The sequence below is a fragment of the Humulus lupulus genome, chromosome X (genome assembly GCF_963169125.1).
Source record: "Humulus lupulus chromosome X, drHumLupu1.1, whole genome shotgun sequence".
NCBI lineage: Eukaryota > Viridiplantae > Streptophyta > Magnoliopsida > Rosales > Cannabaceae > Humulus > Humulus lupulus.
The window spans coordinates 155,563,110-155,572,665 of NC_084802.1; positions in this window are offsets into that span (position 1 = coordinate 155,563,110).

Here is a 9,556-nt window from a genome sequence, read left to right on the forward strand (position 1 = left end):
TATGAAAACTGCAAAACTTGGAAGTATCTCTCTTTCCCTTGTGGTGTTTCAATGGCTCCGGCCTCTTCCAGGGGACTCGAGTAGAGTTGGCCAGGAAGTTACTCTCCCTGGACTGGGTGAGCTCGGTATACGTCGTGAAAATGGGCTTAAACTTGTCTACGGACTTATTCTTCTTTTGGCCATGCTGACTGTTTTCGCCATTTCCCTTTCTTTTGCCTCCATCGGGCTGGTTGTTCTGTGTGACGCTTTGGGTCACTGCCACGACCTCCGTCCCTACTCCAGCGGGCTGATCGAGAACCTGGCTGGTTCCTGCAGCTAAGGCCTCAGCTTCCTCCAAGTTTATCCATTCTTGGGCCCTGTTAAGGAATTCATTAACCAAGCTGACTCCCTTCCTTTGTATATCCTTCCAGAGGTCTCCTCCAACAAGGATTCTGGTTCTCATGGCCATGAGCTTGGAGCTATCATCCGCGTCTCTAGCCCGAGTAGCAACATTCGCAAATCTGCTTAGGTAGGCCTTCAGAGTCTCACCGGGCTGCTGTCTCACGTTTGCCAGGGAGTCGGCTTGGACACGGGCGGCCTGGGAGGCTCGGAATGCCCTTTTGAAGTCAGCTGAGAAGGTCTTCCAAGAACTGATTGACTGTCTTTTACTTTGCTTGAACCACTGCCTGGCTGGTCCGGTCAGCGTGGAAGGGAAGATTAAGCATCGCAGCTCGAGGCCAATGTTATGGGCCATCATCAGGGTGTTGAACATCCCTAAATGGTCTGATGGGTCTCCGTCCCCATTGAATTTTGACAAGTGAGGCATACGGAAACCAGATGGGTATGCTGTCGCTGCTATATTGGGTGCGAAGAGTTCCATCTCGTCCCCTGAATCATATTCGTCTTTTTCTTTTTCTGACAGGAGCTTCCTCATCAGCTCCTCCATCTGAGTTAAGCGCTCGAGGGTTTGGTCCTGATGTCCTTGGTTATTCCGGAGCTGTTGAACTGCTCCGGATCCATTGTACATATTTGGTGGGTTATTGCCCCTCCAATCTTGAGATAGGTTATTTGGGACATTCCCTCCATTACGTACTTCGGACAGAGCCCCCCCTGAGCGAGCCTGGCCATCTCCTCCTGCTCAGCCCCCTCTATGAGAGTTGAGGCGATCTCGCAGGTCGCCTCCCTGGGTGGTCTGGTGACTTTGTGCCGAACTTAAACGCTGACGCAGATCTCCCCCAGAGAGATCACTCCGGCGACTGCCGGTCCAATGGCTCCTGCTTGATAGGCTTGGAGTCCGCCTTTGGTGGTGAGGATCTGAGCTTTCCCCTGGCACCCTGCTACGCCGGGAAGGTCCAGCTGATTGCGGGTTTCTCCTACTACTCCCATAGGCTGGGATGTCTCGGACGGACCGAGGAGGAGATGGATATCTGATTGGAGAAGGAGGATGGTTGACTGGGGAGGCGATCCTAGTTCCGTCTGGACGGATCAAGTTTGGTGGGGGCCTTTCGGCCCTGCCAACCTGCTGGTCCCGCGCCGGGCGATCTGGACGAGGCGCAGGACGGTCGTCGAGGACGGGCTGACGTCGCGAGCCCTCCCCAGATCTCCTTCGGGAATTTCCTCGAGCTCCCCTAGGCGTTCTCGAGGATGGTTGGGAGCTAGGAGTCGACGTCCTGACCGAACGGCTGTATTGCTGTTGTCCGGCCCTAGGCATTTCCTCGAAGTTTGCCTCTCGACGGTATGATGAAGGGGTGGAGTTTGCTACTGGAAGTCTATCCGAACGGCTATGCCTGGATCGGTTACCCCGGCGAGACTTAGGAGCCTCGCCTTGCCTCTCTCCGACGTTAACGCCGGTTGTGAGAGGGGGTAGTCGGGCCAGCATATCCTAGATTTGCTGAATAGCTGTTGCTAACTGACTCCTCAGCTGAGCGTTCTCCATCTCCACCGCAGTATAATAACATGGGTTCAGATTAGGTGGCCGGGGCGCCGAACTACCAGTATCATCTTGGCCCGCCGGCTGTTTTCCTGGCCGCTGCTGGACTTCAAGAACTTGTTCACCAGGGATGGCAGTATGATGAGCCTCCTACCCATCATGTTGTTCTGTCTCGTTACCATGCCTGGACCGCGTAGTCACCATAGTTGGATGTTTGCGACAGCACTAATCGAACTTGCTCTCAATGAAAGCACCAAACTGTTGACGCGGTTCTTCGCCAACAGGTAATTAAAAGAAGAAGAGAAAGAGATTAGTGCTAATAATGAACCGAAACAGATATATGATCTTAGCAAATGGAAAGGTGACTCAAGACACGGATTTTAAGTGGTTCAAAGGTTAAAATCCTTCTACTCCACTAGTCAGTATTATTGCTCTGTACTGGGTATTTAATTACAGGGCCTTTTTTACATTTGAGAGTCCAACCCCTATTTACTCCCAGGGTCTCCATATTTATAGGAGAAGGCACCTAGGAGTTGGTAAGAAGGTCATCCCGTGACCCTCTTACCTATCGTATCAACTCTGTGACATTCATGATTAATTCCTAAACCTGACACATAAGTGCGGTCAAATCAATAGGTAAGGAGATAATGGGCCGCACGGCCCAACCCAGTCGTGGGTGTCTGAATACGCACGTTCCTGCTGCGCCCTGCTGCGTGTCCGAGAAGTCAAGGGGATATCAGACACGTGATGTCTGATATATGCACATTTACCTTGCGTGTGTAGACTTTACAAAGGGTCATAGCCTCCATATCTAGCTCGTACCACGAGCTGCATACTTGACTCGACCTTCGACCTTCAGAGTCCTTCCCCCAGCCTTGGGCAATCTTGGCGAGCCCTTGGGGTCTTCCCGAGCTAAGGAGGTACGACCTCGAGACAGAAGCTCCGGTATTGGGGTTGTTCATGAGGTAATCATGGTTAGGCCGCAGCTCGGCTTGCTAATCAGCCCGTGGGAAATCCAGGGCGTACACCTTGCAAATATTCAGTACTTACCTGTTGTGAAAACTATATGTGCAAGTGTACACAGTCCAACACAAGTAATATAATGATAAGTGAATCGTCTCCACAGGGATTGGTATTAAAAAGTTCAATGTAAACACCAATAAATTACAATATAGAAATTTAAGAAACTGAATTGAGTGGTTGTTGAAACTAAAATAAAATGAAAGAAATTAAAATATGCTTAAAATTAACCACAAGTTCTAGAGAAATAACAGCAAGAAGAATTATCAATGGAAAAATTGGACTTGAATAGCTAAATCCCCCTATGTCAGAAACTGCCCAGAATGCTATAGCATTAAATTTAGCTAATCGCACCAGAGTTAACTAGAATTCCCAATATGCTCACCAGATTTTTCCAAAACTCGTGAATATAGTTCTACCATCCAATTAAATATATTCCTATATCAAATCAGACTTAGAACACAAATAACAGCACTAATTCTCAAAAGTTATGCAAGGTAAGTAAAATACTCCTATTCTACTCACTAAGAACAACCTAACAATGGTTATGCTCTTGCATCATTCAAGTACAAACTACTACATTCAACCTTTCCAGAATTAAATCTAGCTTAATAATCTGCCATTGTTGGCCAAACAACAACAAACAATAATCATGAACAACACTTGAATGAACAATGGTGAATTTACGTAAATATGCATTTAAACTTTAATAACTATGACATAGGGTTCTTTAACCATTCAAGTCTCAAAAAGCTTAGCTCATAGCTAAATTAGTATCCAAAATCTGAAATGGAAAATTGATATCCATGAGTTCTAAAATAGCTATTCTAAATTAGGAAATACAAAAATAAAAGAAGAAGAGTAAATGGGACAAATCCGATATAGTTGGTGTGTGAATCCTCCTTGTCCTTCTCGTTCCCCTTCAACAATTGTACTTTTCTTTTTCTCTCTATTTTTCTGTACTTTTTCTTCTAGTGATAGTCCTTCAATGGCTGCCACTAAGGTGATACGGCTGGTACTCCCTTTTTCCAACTTAGGGTACAAAAATATCATGTCTCCAATTAGAAAGCCCACCTTCTTTTCCTCCACTTAGGCCCACTAAATTGGACCACTTTTCTGCCCAAAAATAACTCCAGCTGGCACCAGTTATGGACCCATGCCACCTGGCCACGAATTAAAAAGAAATGACACAGCTGCCTTTAATTTCCACGTCAGCAAGTGAGCTCCAGCATGCTGCAGCATGAATTTTAGCAATCTGGAAAGTTTCAGCTTTTGCTTCCAAACCAAACTTCCAATTTCTCTTCTTCAATCCTTCCATGGATCGCTTGATTCCCTTTTTACACAGAAAACTAGAACAAGATTAGTTATTTAATTCCAATTTAAACCCAAAATATTGTAAGACTCCAATATTAGATCAACTAATTATATAGATAGATAACAACTTAAAATTAACAAACAAACACCAAAATCATCACTCTTTTTATGCATAATTAAGTGTAAAAGTCAAATAAATAACTTTATATCATAGAGTTATCATTACCCAAAGTCATTTCTGGAATATTTGATTGTATATTTTCGTGCAACTCAAGAATTGAAATTCAGGAAACTGAATATTTGATGTCATTAATTGTTCTTTCTATTTTGAGCATGTTTTTTATCCGACACAGGTATGAGCTGTCCCCACCAAAATCGTATCTTTCGGATCAGCATCTTCTAAAAAAGGCAATTCTTCATCAATGAAGAATATCTTCAATTATTCTTTCCTTTATTAGGAGATTCTTTCTCAGCCTTTATGAGCACGAAAATGGACTCTATAAATAGATGTCTAAGGCTTTGAGAAAAAGTGAACTCTTAGATGCATAATTTGTGAGTGTATTGTAATATTTGTGAGAGTTCCTTATTTGTATTCAAGATCATTGTATTCACGTGATCTTGTAGAAAATATGAGAGTTTAGTTTATGTGGTGAGTTTATACCACATTCATGAGTGAATACACATTGTAATTTGAACACAACTTTTATAAGTCTTCGGGAGAGGATTTTTACAAGCCTTGCGTCGAGAGGATGCAAGCACTCGCTGGCCATTGAAGGGAGTTCAAGTGGTTGAGCGTTTCAATTAAGATTAGATTAGTGAAGAGAAGTACAACAAAGTTGCGGCAAATCTCAAGAGGGAGTCTTGTTTTGTTTAAGTCAATATTTTGTACTTGTGATTCTTTATTAATTGGTTTTATTCTCTAGGCGTGGCCCCAAAGAGTAGGTTATCCGAAAGGGTTTCTGAACCTTGTAAAAATTCGTTGTGTTCTTTATTGTTTTGCACTATCTTTTTATTGTGTTCAATTTCTGTTGTGATAAGTTCAGATTCTGTCCCGACAGAACTGCAATATGTTTAAACAGTTAATTACCATTCCGCACTTTAATTAATTCACATGGTTTAATTAATTTAGTAATTACTAAAAACAGAATTTCAATAAAAAAGTATTTAATCGGGAAAAGTTGAGAACTACCCACTTTTAAGAGTAGTTAACTAAAACTAAACACTAAATATATTTAGTTAAACTTTACCCATTACTATCGTGAGACTCCCAAATTACCCTTATTTGAGCACATGGTTCTAAGTGTTGTTATAGTATGTACCATATGTGTCATATTATAGTGAAATTGGAAATACATTCTAATTGTAGTGTGTCATAGTTATGTGCCACAACTATATTTATAGAAATGTATTTTATCTATAAAAAATTATTCTTTAAAATGTAAACATCAAGGCTTAAAATCTAAATCACAACTTTTTAAAATTTAAACCACAAAGTTTAAAATGTAAACAACAATCCTTTAAAATATAAACCTCAAGATATAAAATCTAAACCACGACACTTTAAAAGCTCAACCTCAAGACTTAAAATCAAAACTACAACTCTTCAAAATGTAAACCACAAAGCTTAAATATAAACCACAAGACTTAAAATTTAAATCACAACTCTTTAAAATTTAAACTATAAGACTTAAAATTTAAACCACAACTCTTTGAAATTTAAACCACAATGCTTAAAATTTAAACCATGACTTTTTAAAATTTAAACCACGAGGCATAAAAGTTAAACCATTAGGCTTAAAATCTAAACTACGACTGTACAAAATATAAATCATGATCATTTAAAAGTTAAATCATGACTCTTTAAAATTTAAACCACTAGTTTTTAAAATTTAAACCACTAGGCTTAAAATTTAAACTATGACTCTTTAAAATTTAAACCACGAATCTTTAAAATTTACACCACATCTCTTTAAAATTTAAACCACGACACTTTAAAATTTTAACCAAAAGACTTAAAATTTAAACTACAAGGTTTAAAAGTTAAACTATTAGGCCTAAAATATAAACAACGGTCATATAAAACATAAATAATAATCCTTTAAAATCAAAACCACGACTTTTTAAAATTTAAACATTTAGTCTTTAAAATTTATACTACAAGGCTTAAAATATAAATCACGATTCTTTAAAATTTAAACCACAAGGCTTAAAAAAATAAACGACGACTTTTTAAAATTTAAACCACAATGTTTAAAAGTTAAACCACTAGGCTTAAAATCTAAACCACAACCATATAAAATATAAACTACAATCATTTAAAATCTAAATTACGACTCTTTAAAATTTAAACTACTAGTCTTTAAAATTTAAACCACAAGACTTCAAATGTAAATCACAAGCCTTAAAATTTAAACGACAAATCTTTATAATTTAAACTACGACTCCTTAAAATTTAAATCTCAAGGCTTCAAATTTAACCACAACTTTTTAAAATTTAAATCACAATGCTTAAAAATTATATTACTAGGCTTAAAATCTAAACCACGACAATGTATAAATGTAAACCATGATTCTTTAAAATCTCAACCACGACTTTTTAAAATTTAAATCACTAGTCTTTAAAGCTCAAACCACAAGGCTTAAAATTTAAACTACGACTCTTTAAAATTTAAATCATAAAACTTAATATCTAAACCACTAGACTTAAAATCTAAATCACGACCATGTAAAATATAAAACATAATCATTTAAAATCTAAATCACGACTCTTTAAAATTTTAAATAACTACTCTTTAAAATTTAAACCACAAGGCTTAAAATTTAAGCCGCGACTCTTTAAAATTTAAACCACAATGCTTAAAATTTAAATCACGACTCTTTAAAAATTAAACCACAAGGCTTAAAAGTTAAACCACTAGGCTTAAAATCTAAACTACGACAATATAAATATGTAAACCACATTCCTTTAAAATTTAAACCACAAGACTTAAAATTTAAACCATGACCATGTAAAATATAAATCATGATACTTTAAAAACTAAACTATAATGCTTAAAATTTAAACCACTAGGCTTAAAGTCTAAACAATGTCCATTTAAAATGTGAACCTCAAGGCTTAAAATATAAATCACATCTCTTTAAATTTTAAATCAAAGAGCTTAAAATGTAAACCACAATTCTTTAAAATATAAACATCCAGACATAAAATCTAAACCACGACCATTTAAAAGTTAAACATCAATGCTTAAAATCTAAACCACAACTCTTCAAAATGTAAACTACAAAACATAAAATGTAAACCAATTTGCTAAAAATCTAAAACACGACCCTTTGAACTTTAAAGCATGTGATTTAAAATCTAAACCAAAACTCTTTAAAATTTAAACAAGAAAGACTTAAAATTTAAATCACCAGCTTTAAATTTTAAGTCTTGTGATTTAAATTTTAAAGAGTTTTGGTTTAGATTTTAAATGATATGATTTATAGTTTAATTATATAATTTAAAGGGTCGTAGTTTAAATTTTAAGCCTAGTAGTTTAAATTATAAAGAGTTTTGGTTTAGATTTTAATATGTTGTATGCTAATGAATGTGTCCCTTTATTTCTCCAACAATAACTTTCTCAATATAACCAACGTTAACTAATATTCATGTATAAAATATACCTCCAAAATTTGAGAAAAACAAACAGCGCATCAATGATATCTCATTGTTTCTTGCTCATGTTCTATTTGTATTTGTTTCAGTTTATGTCTTTTGTTTAGCTACATTTTGCTTGCATATAGCACATGCACCTTATACTATAAGCAATAGCAAGATTAGCAACATAAAAAGTTGAGACAAATATGAGAAGACATTACTGTAGTACCCATCTTCCTAGTGTTCAAAAGGTAGAAAGATAGCATCACACACAAAGCAGTTTTAAGCATCAAACACATGAAATATAACTGAGGCAATTTATCAAACATATAAAGGGTATGAAAATCAACTCAAGCAAACAAATAAACCATTATTGAATCTTTTCTTGCTAAAGATAACATAAACAAGGTCTATATACATAAATATACTTATATTACAAATAATTTAAACGGGTCATATATATGAAAGAAGTGTATAGTAATTTAAACGAACCAAGCAATCAACCAACTACTGCCAACTACAAGCTCAGTTTCTGCAATACAATGTATGCTATCCAGAAATATCTTCCCTTTACAGATTGAATCCAATATTATACACCCTCCTTTCTCTCCCAACATATTTTCTAATAATAATTTTAAGAATTTTTTGTCAGTGCCAATTTTGTGTTATGACCACTTAATTAAACAAATAAAGAATGAGGGTGTACTAGTAAGGTGAGCAAGTACAGGGAGATTAAGGTGAGAATAGTCGAAGGACCAGTTGTTGTTGTGGCCATCGGTGGACTTGAAGTAACAGGTTGAGTGGAAGTTGGAGAAGTAGCAGAGTCCGCAGGGAAGGTTGGCGACGAGAGGGAGGTCCAGCCATAACTGGGAGATCTCTCAACTCTTGGAGTTTCTCATGGCCAGGACTCGGAGGAGATGAAGATGGAGGGGGCTGCGGCTGCCAATTGTGTGTGAGGATTTCATTATAACTTCTTAGAGCTTGAAATTTCTGAGCCTTGCTCGCGTCAGTGAGAGACCATCAGTTGGTGGCGCACGTGGTCTCGAAGTCGGACGGAAGCTTTACGGAGATCCGCCATAGATGGGTGAAGAAGCTGACGTATATGTCATGTTGGGGAAGACGATGGGTACTGAGTTTCAGTGAGAAAAAGGGTATTATGGGAGAGACACTAAAAAATTGGTCATAAATGAAAGAGTTTTAAATACTGGTTAAAAATTGAAGGTGCTCTCTAAAAATGGGTATTCCATTTAATTTGAAATAGTATTTTATCGATATCGTAAGTAACTACAAAATTATTTTTGAAAATCATAAAAAATGAAGAAAAAAAAATGTGCAGCAAGAAGCTAGGACAAGCTAAAAATTGGGTCAAATTTGACACATCAATAAATATCACTTTTTTGTTTATACGTTACCACTAATTATTATGATTTAGTAATGATAAATCTCTTAGAATACATAAATATGATAAAAAAAAATAATCAAAAAAAAATTATTTTGTATAATTTTAATAAATATTAAATGAATTATTGACTTTTTGTATTAATTAACATCTTGTGTATTAGAACACAATTGCAAATATTAGACCAAATGTATCATTAACTCATTTTTTTTCTCGATTTGGAGATGGTCTTAGTGCTTTTTTTCCTGGCAAAATTCTTCCAAATAAGTAATATTTT